At 41.9% G+C, this 15,735-nt stretch overlaps 1 pseudogene; it reads right to left on the minus strand.

The window, feature by feature from the left end:
* Nucleotides 1-13,113: 13,113 nt before the first annotated feature.
* On the minus strand, nt 13,114-15,735 carry LOC138000968 (uncharacterized; annotated as a pseudogene).

The following is a 15,735-nucleotide window of genomic DNA, read 5'->3' on the forward strand; positions in this document are numbered from 1 at the left end:
TGTATGGGAAGATTTCACCCTCCCGTTTTCTCAAAAAACACAATTTATTCTGATTTTAAGGCTCAAAGAAATGCCTTATATCGTTGCCATGGTAACGGTATTTTGAAGGAAAATGTGAGGTGAGAAATGTATAATGTATACTTAATATCCTGGCCAGATTCCATCTTGATATGATTACCCTGACTATATCTAAGGGGAGAATATGTTTATTTCTTTGAAAAAAGGAAAACCTATGTCGAGCCTCCTTAAGCTGAAAATTCAAAGGATTATTTAACCTTGAACGAGGCAGCAAGGGCGAATTCCCAAGCAAAGAAAAGAATACTTAAATGGTGCCATTTTGGAATAAGGGGTTAGGGTGGGCTCCCCAGCATTAGACTGTTCACATTCCCCTTTTTTCCCCTTTCATCGTCGGGATCAAAAGAAAAAATTTTCCCGCCTTAACCCATCTACTTCCCGGAATTCCCCCACCCATTCGGTAGTTATGTCGCTCTCCCCAGCTTGCGCTCGCTGTAAAAAAAAAAAAAACAAAGATAACGGCAGTTTGTGCTCGATCTCGAAGATCAAACGGGAAAATAGGGGACTGTGAACAGTCTACCCGAGCATAGTCACAAATGAGTCTATTTTTAGAATACCCGTTCTCGCGAAAATTAGTTGTCAGAGCAGAAGAAACACTCTTATCTAATTCACTCTTGAAAACACTCATTCAAGTGCGTCTTACGTCACCGGATTTTGGTGAGGAAACGTCATCAGTAACCATTTCTTCCGTTCACCCCAAGTTTAAACAATCTAAAAATTAATCAAGCCCCAATTGCTCAAATCTTAGAACTTTATCCATGGATGTGTCACCATTCGTAGTCTAAAACATATAATCCCCGATGAACATTGGCTATGGTTTTGGTATAAGGGTTTACTGAGATGTGCAGGAAGGTAGTAAAAAGAAAGATCGGCAAATAGATGAATTCGAAGAAGCTCCTCCTGTTGTTTATTAATCTTTAGAGAAAGAATGCCTCCTCGTTGGTAAGAGAAACCCGGGTTCGGCTGCCATTGGAAACCAATGGCGCGTTGGTGAAGCCATCTTTACCCGTTTTACGCGACGCCCAGCATCCAGAAGTGAGATTTTCCTTGCCAATTCACATTATCGCATATACTCTTTTCGAGGTGACGTACCCCAAAAGTTTGCAAAGAACTGCAGTGAATAAGAAAGGTCCATTTCCGAATGCGGTGGATTGTTCCAAAGGCTCCCGTAGTCAATTGGGATGGCTATCCCCTGGTGACAAGACAAGAGGTTTTTAAATTAAGGACAACTCACAACTGATCGTTAGGGTTTCTTAACCTACTTTTTTTAAAAACCAAGGTTTATTTAGTCCTTTGGTAAACAGAAGCCTGGTCTTTTGCCGCTAACCCCCGACGCAAATCTAATCAGTGATACAGAATCGCTCAAGATGCTAGGGACCTTTAGATTCTAGGACGAGGACGAGAACGAGTGTGATATTTGACTTCCCGTTTTTAGCGAAAATACTTAGACGATTTATAACCCGGAGCATTAATCTTACTCTTTGTTAGCAGTGTAGGTTGCTCAGTTATTCTTATTGCTGGTAACTGTGCCTTTTTGCTGACAAGTTTCAATACATAGGGGCACCCAACGACCAATTTGTTGTAAATTGTATTATTATACCCCAGTTAATGAAAATAAGTGTTATTAAGACATTTTCAGGTGTTTTTCAGTGTTGCTGGGAAAACATTATCTGTTCCTTTTTCCCAGCAAGACACACAAGAAATTTCCCAGCCAGCTAGATAAAATTGGTTGGTTTCCCAGCCAGCTGATCAAATATATTTCCCAGCCAGGAATTCCGTGCGCTTTGAAATCCCTCGATACAAAACGACCGAACAAAAGCGACAAAAACGGGACAAAACAGGTTTTTTCCGCAAGCGCAATCACTCTGACCAGCCGTCGTATGTTTGTGACTACTCTCTGGGAGAGGGAACGGGTTCTTTTTTTTTTTTTCTTTTTTTGGCCGTCCTCAGTCTTCAGAGTTTCTACAGCCAGCTTGGGTTGAAATGAGGCTAGAAAAAGTCAGTAATTCCCAGGCAAAACCTCTATCAATAACAAAATTTCCTAGCCAGCTAATCGAGACACCTGCATTTTTGCCAGCCAGCAAGATTCCTCTGGGAAATAGATAATGTGAGGAACAGATTCGTTGGTTGACCCTGAATACACGTGTCTGACCACATATCATACACATCTAATGTTGCCGAAAATATTTTGCTGCGTGATGTATTTCTTCTCGGCGTTTCCCTGTGCTCAAACATTGTATCTCGTGTTTGATATATTACACGAACGTAATATTTCTCTGATCTTTGCTTGTTTAAGGGCTGGAGAGCATTGTTCATGTCGATTAGAGGACGAGAGGTGAGGCTGTCCCAAGTAAAATTGAACAATCAAATTTCTGAAATCAAATTAAAGCAGTAAGACACTCTTTATCGTACAACTTGCTTTACTAATTGAAAAAAATGCAGGAATACCCGATGCGCTAGAAGAAAGCAAGAAAAAAAAAAAGCCAAAGTTTACCCTTTTCGAGCGCGTTTCTTTTAGCCAAAATCTATAATAAATGTCGGAGGGAGGGTCTGCGAGTTTCATTTGTATTTCACATATCCAGCTCTTGTTAAAACTACTCCCTACCACTTCGACTACTAGGTAGTTATTTAATTGGAAAAACCAGCAGGGAGATTGTGTTGAGGAACAGCCGCATTTTAGCGGTGAACGCGTCAGCTTCCCACCAGGAGCTCTAAGATTTGAAACCAGGCAATCAATGCCTGTGAGTGCGACAATCTCAGCTGTCCAAAAGATCCGGACAACCAGAAAAAAATGGAGGTTTAGGTGAAGCCATTTTGCCGTGATTTTATGAGAGAAATTATTATACAAAATGTCTGTTTCCTGCTCATATAAGCAGATGAATACACTTGATGGAGTTAGTTGGTTAGTTAGTAAGTTAATTAAATAGTTTTTTTTAGTTAATTAGTCAATTAATTAGTACGGCGACCACCAAGTCGCTTGTTTGTCCTCACACGACTTCCCCCTTGGCCACGATCGCTCATCAAGGTTTCTGGTTCCACCGTGTTATTCCGCCCAGTATTTTCCAGCAAATTGTCAATGTACGTTCTCCTTCATCCGTTTAGTGTTGGCTCTTCCTTGTTGGTTCTCACAGATCTACACCATAAGCAACTTCGGCTAGTGGATGATGTACAATAATCCCCGTCCTCTAATCCTTATTTTCCCTGCTATAAATGGCATTCCTGGTAAAATTGTTTATTTGTCAATCTTTCTTTCCAGGATGGAGTTAAATGCAGTCTTCATAAACTTCCCCAACCCCTCTCCTCACTATCATCAGGTTACAAAGTTCTCCAACTCCTCTCCTCTCATTACCATCAGGTTACAAAGTTTCCCAACCTCTCCCCTCTCATTATCATCAGCTTACAAAGTTTCCCAACCCCTCCCCTCTCATTATCACCACCTTTCAAAGTTTCCCAGCCCCTAATTGGCAGAGAAACACCCTTATCTAATTCACTCTTGAAAAAACTCATTCAAGTGCGTCTTAGGTCACCAGATTTTGGTGAGGAAAACGTCATTAGTACCCTTTTCTTCCGTTCAGCCCAAGTTCAAACAATCTAAAAGTAATCGGGCCCCTATTGCTCAAAGCTTAGAACTTTATCCATGGGATAAGTCACCATTCGTAGTCTAAAACATATAACTCCCCGATGAACGGCTAAGGTTTTGGTATACGGGTTTACTGAGATGTTACAAAGTTCTCCAACCCCTCCCCTCTCATTATCATTAGCTTTCAAAGTTCCTCAACCCCTCCCCTCTCATTCTCATAAGCTTACAAAGTTTCCCAACCCCTTCCTCTCATCATTAACTTACGAAGACACCCATGTCAGTACCTATCATTTGTGCAAACATCTGTACACGATTTTCTCTTCAGAACGAGGCGCCTGCGAGCGTGGCCAGTGCAACTTTACAGGAAACTGGACTGGTCGGTCCTTCGTGTAGCTGCGGTACAAATGTCTACGGCTGCATAAAAAATAGGTCCGCAATGCGTACTTGTGTGGGATTTCAGTTAAATAAACGTTGATGATTAGCACTACAGTAAATGTAATACACTTTGTCATGTTATAGTAATAAATGTCGAGTAAAGATTCCGAAGAATCCCAAGCTGCAGACGAGAAAACGGTTAGAGGAGAAACATGCTTGGACTTCCAGTTTCGAGGAAATTACGGGTGCTTACCATTTGTCAGAATAAACCGGTGGGGGTGACCGGTGAATAATGGTAACAGTTTTTCCAAAATCAGTAAACCAGCCCAACGAGATGGTGCTTACCATTTGCAATTGTTTGCGGCTGATGACAGACTGGAAACTGGAAAATTTAGCAAACGGTAAGGAAGAGTGCTTTCCATTAAGCCAAAATTTCCGTTTTGGTTCGGTCCAACCGGAGTATTTGGGACCACCTCTGGAGGTGGTCCTCTTTGACCGCTCGGTCCGGTCCGACCGAAACGTGCCGTTCCATTTACAGAAATTCTCGTTTCCAGTCCCATTTCACTGTGATGTAACCGAAATTTCGGTCGAAACGTAGATGGAACGCTTCGGTCCAGTTGGAAATTGACTTTTGATGAAACAGGTCGTTCCATTTTTCCTTGGTTAGTTCCGCTGGTCTCCGGCGAGCAGCCGAAATTTCCACTGTTCTGTTCGATGGAAAATGCCATTTACTGTGGTTTGTGTATTTCCCAGTCAGAATCCAAAGCTGGACATGGCCCCAAGTTAACACGGGGGAAGGAGGGGGCGGTGATTGACAGAGTTAAGAGTCACTGAAGTAAACATTTTGCAAGTTAGGTCTTGTGACGCATTACAATTGGGTGCATTTGAGTTTCTCAGCCACCAAATCTTTTGCAATTAACATAGGCAGCCCAAGTTCGCGTCACTAGAGAGCGTGTAATAACTGATTACTAGTGGAGGATGACCTTTAAGTAAAAGCGGTGTTACGTTACAGGCAGCCGTTGAGAATTTAAACGCGTTGTAAGACTTTGTATGGGAAATAAAATACCGAAGATTATCAAGCCTAAAAAACGCTCAATTTAACGTTCATTCAATAAAATGAATAAAAATGACTTACCTCTGGTGTATTTTTGTGCCTTTTGGAGCTTATTTTACCGTTTCGGGAATTCCGAGTTTTCAATGTTCTAAGACGAAGTCTAGAACATTATGCACCTATCAATGTTAAGCTGCTGGGGGGGGGGGGGGGGGGGCAAGGCCGGGCATAGGCGGGGGATTTGAACTCAGATCAGTTTTTCTGTTCAAATGCCCGGCCCCAGGGAAGTCATCCTGGGTCAAAAAAGTGCAAATTCCTCACCCCAGGGGCACCCGGAGCTTAGAACGATCTGCCACGTGTTTCAGAGCGTCAACATCCACGAACTCCTGCCATTCGTCTTTGAATTGCTGAACCAAGATTTCGTCGTCAATATCAATTTTGAATTCTGTTTTCACTGTATTGATAAATTTAACTCTCACCAACTGCCAGAGCCTTACGGCTCTCGCCGTACTGAACAAGAACCTACATGGTAAATTTAATTAAATACATTTATTATGCTTATGAATTCAAGCGAGCATACACAAGTTGCACGAAGAAAACTCATGAATATTCAAACATATGCAAAAAATATGCACCAGAACACAACGGAAACAAAAGCTTTTCTATTGGATTACATCTCAACCTTGTTAAAAAGACTCGATGACCTTTGTCTTACAAAATATAGAGCAGATTCACTCTTTCACTCATGGCGTTGAGGGAATCGCAGAGAATCGGTTTGCTTCTAGTGACTTCTGGGTAATCCCAAAATGGCGGTACTATTTTTCAGTCTTTCTCGGTCATTCAAGATGGCGAGCAGCCAAGATGGCGTCAGTGGACCCCACTCTTCTAACGGTTAAAGTCAAAAGTCCCGACCCCCCTAACTCAACGAATGATCAAAAGTCCCTACCACGGGCAGACTTGTAACGTCAAATCCCCCTCCTATCCCTGGCCTCCTCCCCCAGCGGCTTAACATTGATAGGTGCATTAGAACATTGAAAACACGGAATTCCCGAAACGGTAAAATAAGCTCCAAAAGGCACAAAAATACACCACAGGTAAGTCATTTTTATTCATTTTATTGAATGAACGTTAAATTGAGCGTTTTTTAGGCTTCATAATCTTCGGTATTTTATTTCTTATACAAAGTCTTACAACGCGTTTAAATTCTCAACGGCTGCCTGTAACGCAACACCGCTTTTACTTAAAGGTCATCTTCCACTAGTAATCAATTATTACACGCTCTCTAGTGACGCGAACTTGGGCTGCCTATGCAATTAACTGCCAAAATGTGTCAACGCGCTTCAGGCATGAACACACTACTTCAGAGACTCGTGAAACACTTGCGTTCGACAAAGAGGTCAATGGCGTCTACTTTTATTAACTAGATGCTTCTGTGAAGCATACACTAGCTTGCCTGTGGTACGTGCTACAGAAAATCAGAAGGCACTGAATTGTGTGGTATTGAAATACAGCATTCCAGTCTCTGAAGAATAACAAATAAAAGAGAAGCGAGAAACATTGGCTTCTGGGCTGACATGTTGATAATTTTCAAGTTCCCTCACAACTTCTTTTCACCACAACTGTGCCCTATGAGCATCCAAAAATTTTGTAATACTAAACTTCACTGAAGTCAAGCCCTGTTTCGCGGGGTTAGTGTTGGGATGGGAGACCAAAACAATAAACCCCTCATAAAAAACAGAAACATCTGACCGAAAATACTATTAACGCTAACAAATCCGAACTCAGCAACGTACAGATTCTGTTAGCTTGCTTTATGCAAAACAAATATTGATGAAAAAGCAAATAAATCTTGATACACAGTTTTCAGAAAGGGCAGAAGGAAGTTTCCCAGACGGTCGATCGAGAATAAAATATTTACGACATGAAAACAACATTAATTTTGAACCGTGAATATAGAATATAAAAAGTTACGATCAGCGACAAACATTTTGGGAGATTTTTGCTACGTTCAAGTAAATTGCAAAATCGAAGGGACATGGCCGGAATTCAGCGGGCGTCGTGATTAAGTTACCGCGGCATGTTTACTCGCCAAACAGTGAAGCATCTGTGTCAAATGATGGCAAGATACCGGGTTTTTGTAAGTTTCCTTTTCTGTCAAGTGTTATAAAGTTTGACAATGAAATGAGCGAAGTCAAAACAAAGATCACAATCGCCAAACTCTTGTTTATGCAAAGTCAAAATTTACTCTCCAAGATGCGTACGACGTTATTTATCACCAGGTAATTCCATCATTTTGGAAATAGCAGCTACTTTATTATTCATCTGCGTCACAAGTTTTCACTGATTTTGGGCTTCATTTTGTTGAAACTCAAGCACGCTTCCAACAGGCCTGTGAACCCTTCCTGCTTACAGAGCAATACTAAAAAACTTCTCCCATATCACATTTGAACCTTAAGCTCGAAAATTCAATACACAACATGATATTATAATTCACAAAGGCGGAAAATACCACAGAATCCTTTTCCAGCGAAAATTTTATTGAAACAAACAACATATTTGCTCTTAGAGGCGAAAACCTCTTCCTATTTGATTGCGTGCGTGAAGACAAGAAACTCAATTGTGTCAAATTACCATGTACTTCAGGTAAATACTGCTCACTTTGATTTCGTCTCGACGGGCGATAGATTGTTGTCGAAGTCCAGTACTCGTCGCTTTTGAGATTCATGCCTAATTTATCCAACTGACTTTCCATTATTGAGCTCCATAAGGGTATATTTTGTTTAAGGATCCAATAAAACGCCATTCGCGTTGCATGACTTTCGACGCCATTGCAGGCTAAGTTAATGATTCTACTGTGTCAACAAGAGAAATCTACGCAGTTCCACTACCCTCTCGATCCTAAGAAAATACGCGCAGAAGGCTCTATACACAAAGACACTACTTACCAGGGGAGTGACAGGCAAGACTTTTACCGACACGGAAAAAAAAAAAAAAAAAAAAAAAAAAAAATAAAACAACTAAACGTAGACCTCGACTGGGTTTGCCCATAGGCAACCCAGTAACTAGATGCTTCTGTGAAGCATACACTGGTTTGCCTGTGGTACGTGCTACAGAAAATCAGAAGGCACTGAATTGTGTGATATTGAAATACAGCATTCCAGTCTCTGAAGAATAACAAATAAAAGAGAAGCGAGAAACATTGGCTTCTGGGCTGACATGTTGATAATTTTCAAGTTCCCTCACAACTTCTTTTCACCACAAGTGTGCCCTCTGAGCATCTGAAAGCTTTGTAATACTAAACTTCATTGAAGTCAATCCCTGTTTCGCGGGGTTAGTGTTAGGATGGGAGACCAAAACAATAAACCCCTCATAAAAAACAGAAACATCTGACCGAAAATACTATTAACGCTAACAAATGCGAACTCAGCAAGGTACAGATTCTGTTAGCTTGCTTTATGCAAAACAAATATTGATGAAAAAGCAAATAACTATTGAAACACAGTTTTCAGAAAGAGCAGAAGGAAGTTTCCCAGACGGTCGATCGAGAATAAAATATTTACGACATGAAAACAACATTAATTTTGAACCGTGAATATAGAATATAAAAAGTTACGATCAGCGACAAACATTTTGGGAGATTTTTGCTACGTTCAAGTAAATTGCAAAATCGAAAGGGACATGGCCGCAATTCAGCGGGCGCCGTTATTAAGTTACCGCGGCATGTTTACTCGCCAAACAGTGAAGCAACTGTGTCAAATGATGGAAAGATAGCGGGTTTTTGTAAGTTTCTTTTTCTGTCAAGTGTTATAAAGGTTGACAATGAAATGAGCGAAGTCAAAACAAAGATCACAATCGCCCAACTCTTGTTTGTGCAAAGTCAAAATTTACTCTCCCAGACGCGTACGACGTTATTTATCACCAGGTAATTCCATCATTTTGGAAATAGCAGCTACTTTATTATTCATCTGCGTCACAAGTTTTCACTGATTTTGGGGCTCATTTTGTTGAAACTCAAGCACGCTTCCAACAGGCCTGTGAACACTTCCTGCTTACAGAGCAATACTAAAAAACTTCTCCCATATCACATTTGAACCTTAAGCTCGAAAATTCAATACACAACATGATATTATAATTCACAAAGGCAGAAAATACCACAGAATCCTTTTCCAGCGAAAATTTATTGAAACAAACAACATATTTGCTCTTAGAGGCGAAAACCTCTTCCTATTTGATTGCGTGCGTGAAGACAAGAAACTCAATTGTGTCAAATTACCATGTACTTCAGGTAAATACTGCTCACTTTGATTTCGTCTCGACGGGCGATAGATTGTTGTCGAAGTTCAGTACTCGTCGCTTTTGGGATTCATGCCTAGTTTATCCAACTGACTTTCCATTATTGAGCTCCATAAGGGTATATTTTGTTTAAGGATCCACTAAAACGCCATTCGCGTTGCATGACTTTCGACGCCATTGCAGGCTAAGTTAATGATTCTACTGTGTCCACAAGAGCAATCTACGCAGTTCCACTACCCTCTCGATCCTAAGAAAATACGCGCAGAAGGCTCTATACACAAAGACACTACTTACCAGGGGAGTGACAGGCAAGACTTTTACCGACACGGAAAAAAAAAAAACAAAAAACAAAAAAAAAAAAAAAGAAAACAAACAAACTAGAACTAAACGTAGACCTCGACTGGGTTTGCCCATAGGCAACCCAGTAACAAACAAAACTCAGACCTCGACTGGGTTTGCCCATGGGCAACCCAGTAATCAGCGGAAATATTGGAATCACTCGCTAGTAGCAGAAAAGAATTTGTTTACGATAAAGCTGGATAAATTAGCAGCCAAGTGCAATTGTAGCAAAGAGTATTCGTTGCTTCCAGCTTACAACACTGTACGTAAACTATACTTTTACAAATTAATGAGCTTTTCTGTTTTAACATCATTACCAGTAAATGTGAAACTTTTTGACAGGAAGTTTGAAGGCATTAGTTTTTTAACTTGCGAATCTACAGAAACTGGCGCCGTCACGCAACGTGTCAACAAATCGTAGTTAAAAGAGGGAACCTCAAATTGCTAATCGTAAATCTACAGGATAAATACTGGACTTTGCCATTATGTTATATCTGTCCGATATCAGTTTGAAGGCATGACTCCTTGCAATATAGCTGGCACAACTCGCTTAATACAAACGTCAGAAAGGAAGACGACTTCTCCTTACCTTGTAAATTAATCGCACCGAGAAAACAAGTCGAAATTCGCCAAACGACAACGGCCGAGAAGAGTAACGGTAGCTTGTGTAGGGCCGCCGACTCGGAAATCGGAAAGGAGCGTCGCTCCTCTCCGATTTTTTTTTGCGGAGAGTGGGCGGCTGTACACTGGCTAAGTAATGGCCGCCACATACAAACAGTCATTCTCATTCCCAGGGTCCTCTCTCTTCCTAATAGAGACCACGTGACAAAAACCTGGCTCTCGTAGCCACATCGCCGGTGCTGACAAAGTGTGGGGAAATCCCACACAAAAACGGGGTAAGGTTGACTTCAAAAATATAATCAATGCCAAAGTTTAATCAAACATTGTTGTGGACTTGAAGCTCGTTGTAACAGGCTGGAACGAAATTCAAACCCATGGCTTAACCAATACCGGCGCGATGCTTGATTTCAGCATCAAACCATTACCTGTTCATTTTTTACGTTTCCTTCCCAGATTCGACTCTGGAGTCCAACACTTTTGAACCTTCTTACTTTAGAGATCAAGCCGTACATCACACGAGGTCACCCAGCATGGGCAAACAGTGCAGGTTTTTGGATGAGGGAGGCTGCTACGTTCGGGTTCGCTTACATTGTAGACGCAGATGGACAGTTAAAAGTCTTTGGCGAAAAAGTAAAGGTCAGTAGTTTGGGAAGGGCGTAAGAGGGGCATATAATCCATGTTAACCCTGGTTAAATGCCACAATGGGCATTTAACCATATATCTGGAAGAGATTTTATGGGAGGTTAACATGGATTATATGCCGTAAGAGGTCTCTTCGCAGTCGCTATCTTGCTCGTTCCGCAATTATCTATCCCGGGATGAGTGCGTTGTGTGACGAGAATGGAAGTCACACAAACATATTTGCGTCATATGCAAATGTTGTTTTCATCATAGATTGTCTATCGGAGATGAAGGCCTTAGCAATCATAATCAGTGTGATTGGAGCAGTTCTAGTGGTTGCTTCAGCGTTGTTACTAATATGGAGAGTTCTGGCCACGATCCAAGTAGGTTGCGCAGAAGATGGCAGTAAGAATGCGTTCCTTTGGTATGATCCGGATTAGGAATTGATACTGGAAAGCTCTTGGATCATGGCGAATCAAGGAATCGATGAAACCTTGACCAGGGTGGAATCATCGGTTCCATTGATGCACCGTGATCAAGCGATTTTGAAGTAATATAACAAACACGAGATACATTGTTTCATCACATATCAGACATCGAGAATAGAGCCGAAAATACGACGCGCAGCGGAGTATTTCGGGTGAAATACGAGGTGTTTGGTATGTGATGAAACACATGTATCGAGTTAGCCTGCGTAACAGCCGTTTCCTTTCCTTTTCCAGGCGGAGATCGAACAAGCGAGCGATAAAGCGGGCTAGCGCCTGGGGTTAGCAAAAAATTAGGGAAAAGTGGGGACGGGGTGAGCGAGAAGGGGGAGGGGGTGGGGAGGAATCGCAATTTCTTCCTGATTTCCTTTGTCTTTCTCTTATACATTATTGATGAGTTTGAGAATCAAAATCCTAATCTGGATCATACCAAAGGAAAGCAAGGAACCTAAATACACCATCGATGAGCTTATAAACTCTCCCTATAATACCAGTACATTATGAAGCATTGAGGTCTAAAAGTGTTACTCCGCTGCCTTGCTTACCAATCTATAGTCTACATTCATAATCAATTGCCACGAATAAAGTTATTTCAGTCGAACAGTATTGATTACGCCCAGTAATACATTGTTTTACAGGATCGACGAACGTTCGCCAAGTTCGAAAAGGAGCAACACAACGCAAAACGTGTAATGGTGAGCGAAATGTATGATAACACAGGTTTTTTTAGCGTCAATGTTAATTGCTATTGTTTCCAGCCAACAACAACAACCTTCCAGAATCCAATGTACGGTGTGCAAACATGAGCTGAAGAACTTAGCTCATAAACAGGCAAGCAGCAAGTTTTAGTCAGAAATGTGCTCCCATATCATGTGTCTGTTTAACTCAGGGAGTAGGACATCCTGGTGTACAAGTAAGCAAGATATTGAGAAGCTCGGTAAGCAGCGCCGCTTTTGAAGTCTTCAAACGTCAAAAGAGTCCACTACTGGACTGTACCTGGACGGTTGTACCCTGTTATGGCATCCTATCATATCACCGCCGGTAGGTGTTGTTTACTTTGACAAGGACACAACAGTGATATGCCAGAGACACACGATTGCTCCACACGCTTTAAAACCAGTGGTAATTTCTTGCTTCGTTCAGTTGTTTCCTTTTTAGGCCTTTTTTTCAAGTTTATTCGTCAGTTTTAGTGGAGACGTTTTTCAGCTGACTCTCGTAAAAACAAGCACGAACTTCATTGCCTTGTGCCTTGAACAGAGCTCAAATGCTTGATAGACATGTTAAGATACTATTTATTTATTTATTCGCCATAATGGAACACCTAGCTCCATGTGACTTCGAAGTGTTAATCAAACAGTACAGAGATTTGTAATTACTGACCCCAATGTGAGCCTTCCGAAACGGAAGCACTAGAAATGAAATACCAAGGTAGAAATTCGAACAACAAAGAACTATGCGAAAAATTAATAAGCATAATCAGTACTGTTTTCATGTACGTAATATACATTGTTGATTTAAGGTTGGAATTTGCATCTTGTCTTTATTAAAGAACCCTTTATGTCCGTTATCCTCTATAGAAATAGCGAAAACTGACAAAGCCCCGCAAAATAATTTTCCGCGAAAATCGTAATATCCTGTTCGCGTAGAATTAGTCATGCGTTGGGTGCACCCGACCCCCACCCCCTAAACCTTGACCCCGCCACCCCACCCCCGACTTACTTCTAAAAAAGCATACGGTACTAACTGCTAGGCATTACATCATGCAAAACAATCCAACATTAGAATTCATTACGACTGGCTTCTGGCTTCACTTCGTCATGATCCTGAATTCAAGGACATCATCTGTATCAAGGCTTTGTAGTTCACTCTTTTGTATCCATCAGGCCCCGTCCCTACCGCCAACGGGTACAGTTTTTCCACATCTTGAGCTATCAGACCTTGATCACAGCCGCTTTTGCCCAGACCTTCTGCGGCTTTGGACCACACCCAGCTGAAGGAGCGGAGACCAATTGTCTCGTACTCTGAATACGGCAGTAATGTAATGTTCTCTTTCAGTCGCGAATCGCTGATAATGGCCGTGAGAGTAGGATCGATTTCCGCCGCTCACTCGAGTTCGGGTATCCTCCCCGAGAAGAGACGGCTGGACGCGTGAGCGATAGATTGTGTCTGTGACGTAAATTCAAAATATAATTTATGCGAGTTAATAGTTTCGGGGAAATAGCATTAGACATCCCAAAAACACTGATTTTAAGAAAACAGAAATTACATAACAATGCTTAAAACGTCTGTGCGAAGTTTCCAGATGATACGAGCTTGAGTTTGTGGTTAAATGATCAATGTGAGTTTGAATTCAACCAGCGAATCATGAACGAAATCTTTGGCTGCTTTAGCTCTCAGTCGACTTCATCGGCCCCCTCGTTTTGCCACCAATAAACTCAGCAGTAATTTCAATTGATCTTGAGCAATTTTACTTGCTCTTACATTAGCGAAGTATGAGGAGAAAATTGCAAAAGCAATGAATTTGAAAGCCGTATTTTGACCTTGGCGCCAACTGGAAAATCAGTGAAGTTTGCGAACTCAGGCGGTAGAAAACGACACAATTCCCATTCTCCAGCTTCTTGAACACTTTTCGTTGTCGCAATCTTGGATGTTTCCTACCTTAAAAGCACTGTAAACCTCGAACAGGCCGGGTGAAAGAATACCTTCGCAGCCAAAACATATAATTTATGCCAGACGGATTTCTGCAGGCGAGTTTCTGATTGGCGGAGATTAACAATGGCTCACCTCACGCGTCCAGCCGAGATTTCGGGAGTGAGCGCTGGCTCATTTCCCGAAACAGCGGCTGGTAATCGAGCCTACCGTGAGAGCGGCTCCCCCAATTACAGCTCCTATGAAATCCCTCCCCTGTCTTCGCCTTGATCTCTGCCTTGCCCGTTCTCTTTCTAGAGCTCGCTGTTGCTCCTTTGCTTTTTCCAATCTGTCTTGATCATCTTTTTTCTTTCTTTCTTCTAATTCTCTTGCAGCTTTCTCGCGCTCTATTGTCTGCTGGCGCTCAACAGCTTTTCTGTGCCTCTCTTTTGCTCGTTCCTCGTTGATCCGTTCCTGTCTTTCCCGTTCTTTTCGCTGCTTTTCCAAACGCTGTTCTCTCGCTTTCATCTCTGCTTTCTGGCGAACTACTTCCGAGACTTTATCAAGTGCCTTGGTTCTTTCCTTTTCTAAAGCGCAATGATCGAAAAACTCCAGCAACTTTCGCTCCTTGGAGGCGGTGATATAATCCAGTCCCTTAGAGAGCAAAGGCTCCACGACTTCTCTGAAGCCGCGTTCACACAAGCTCGTCTCCATAGCAAGGTACGTATCTGCGAAGCCTTTCCAGGAATTTCGATTGATCGCATCCTGCAGTTTACGTGCAAGATCAGCAAGCATTTTACCATCCATAATCCCTCCATTTATTGTCTTTTTAACCGAAAAGCGTTTAAAATTTTCCGCGAGGGATGATGCTATGCCAGAGTAATTGTCACTCGCAAATTTTTTAAAGTCGTTCAGCCGGTTTGGCTCCGCCACATACGGGATCTCGGCGACAGATATACGATTTCGCGGGAATTGCCTTCCAATGGTTTCGCCGAAGCCATCTTTGTTATTAAGAATAAAGTCTTGAGTTTCTTGGTAAACTGTTTTCCCTGGTGATGGAGACAGAGCCCCTCTCAATATAATTTTTAGCTCTGGGAATGATTTGGTGCTGAGTCCAGGCCACATTTGTTCGCTCAAACGCGATACTCGATACAAGAAATGTCGATTGTGATTCATCACGCCTTGATTCACGAACAAAGCCAGGCCGGAAGACATCAACACAGTGAAAATACTCAACAAATCCGTATCATCGTTATTTCCTAAATTTGTTCCTTCTGTGTCCACTAAAACGGTGCTTCCAGTTCCCCTGGAATCACGAACAGTAGAGATCCAAACACCGGAAGTACAAGGCTCCATTTCATCGCTTGTCCTGAAAACTTTCTCCGCATGCTGGTATCTGTTTTGGTCGAAAAAGTGTCGAATAAAATTCAGGTTTGTATTGTGGACTTTCCGACGCGAGAATCGCCAATAGCGCCGATTACTCTCACAGGTGCCTTCAGTTGTTCTAACTCGGCAAGAGCGTCACCCTGGAGAACAAATTTCTGTGTTTGGTGGTCATGCCTAAAGAGAAGCTTCGCTGGCAATGGGTTGCGGCAGTATACAACATCGATAGTTGTCATGATAAACACGCAACTTGCTATGAGAATCTTCATATCGCTCGTTGCGCT

This window comes from Montipora foliosa, chromosome 4 (genome assembly GCF_036669935.1).
Source record: "Montipora foliosa isolate CH-2021 chromosome 4, ASM3666993v2, whole genome shotgun sequence".
Classification (NCBI taxonomy): domain Eukaryota; kingdom Metazoa; phylum Cnidaria; class Anthozoa; order Scleractinia; family Acroporidae; genus Montipora; species Montipora foliosa.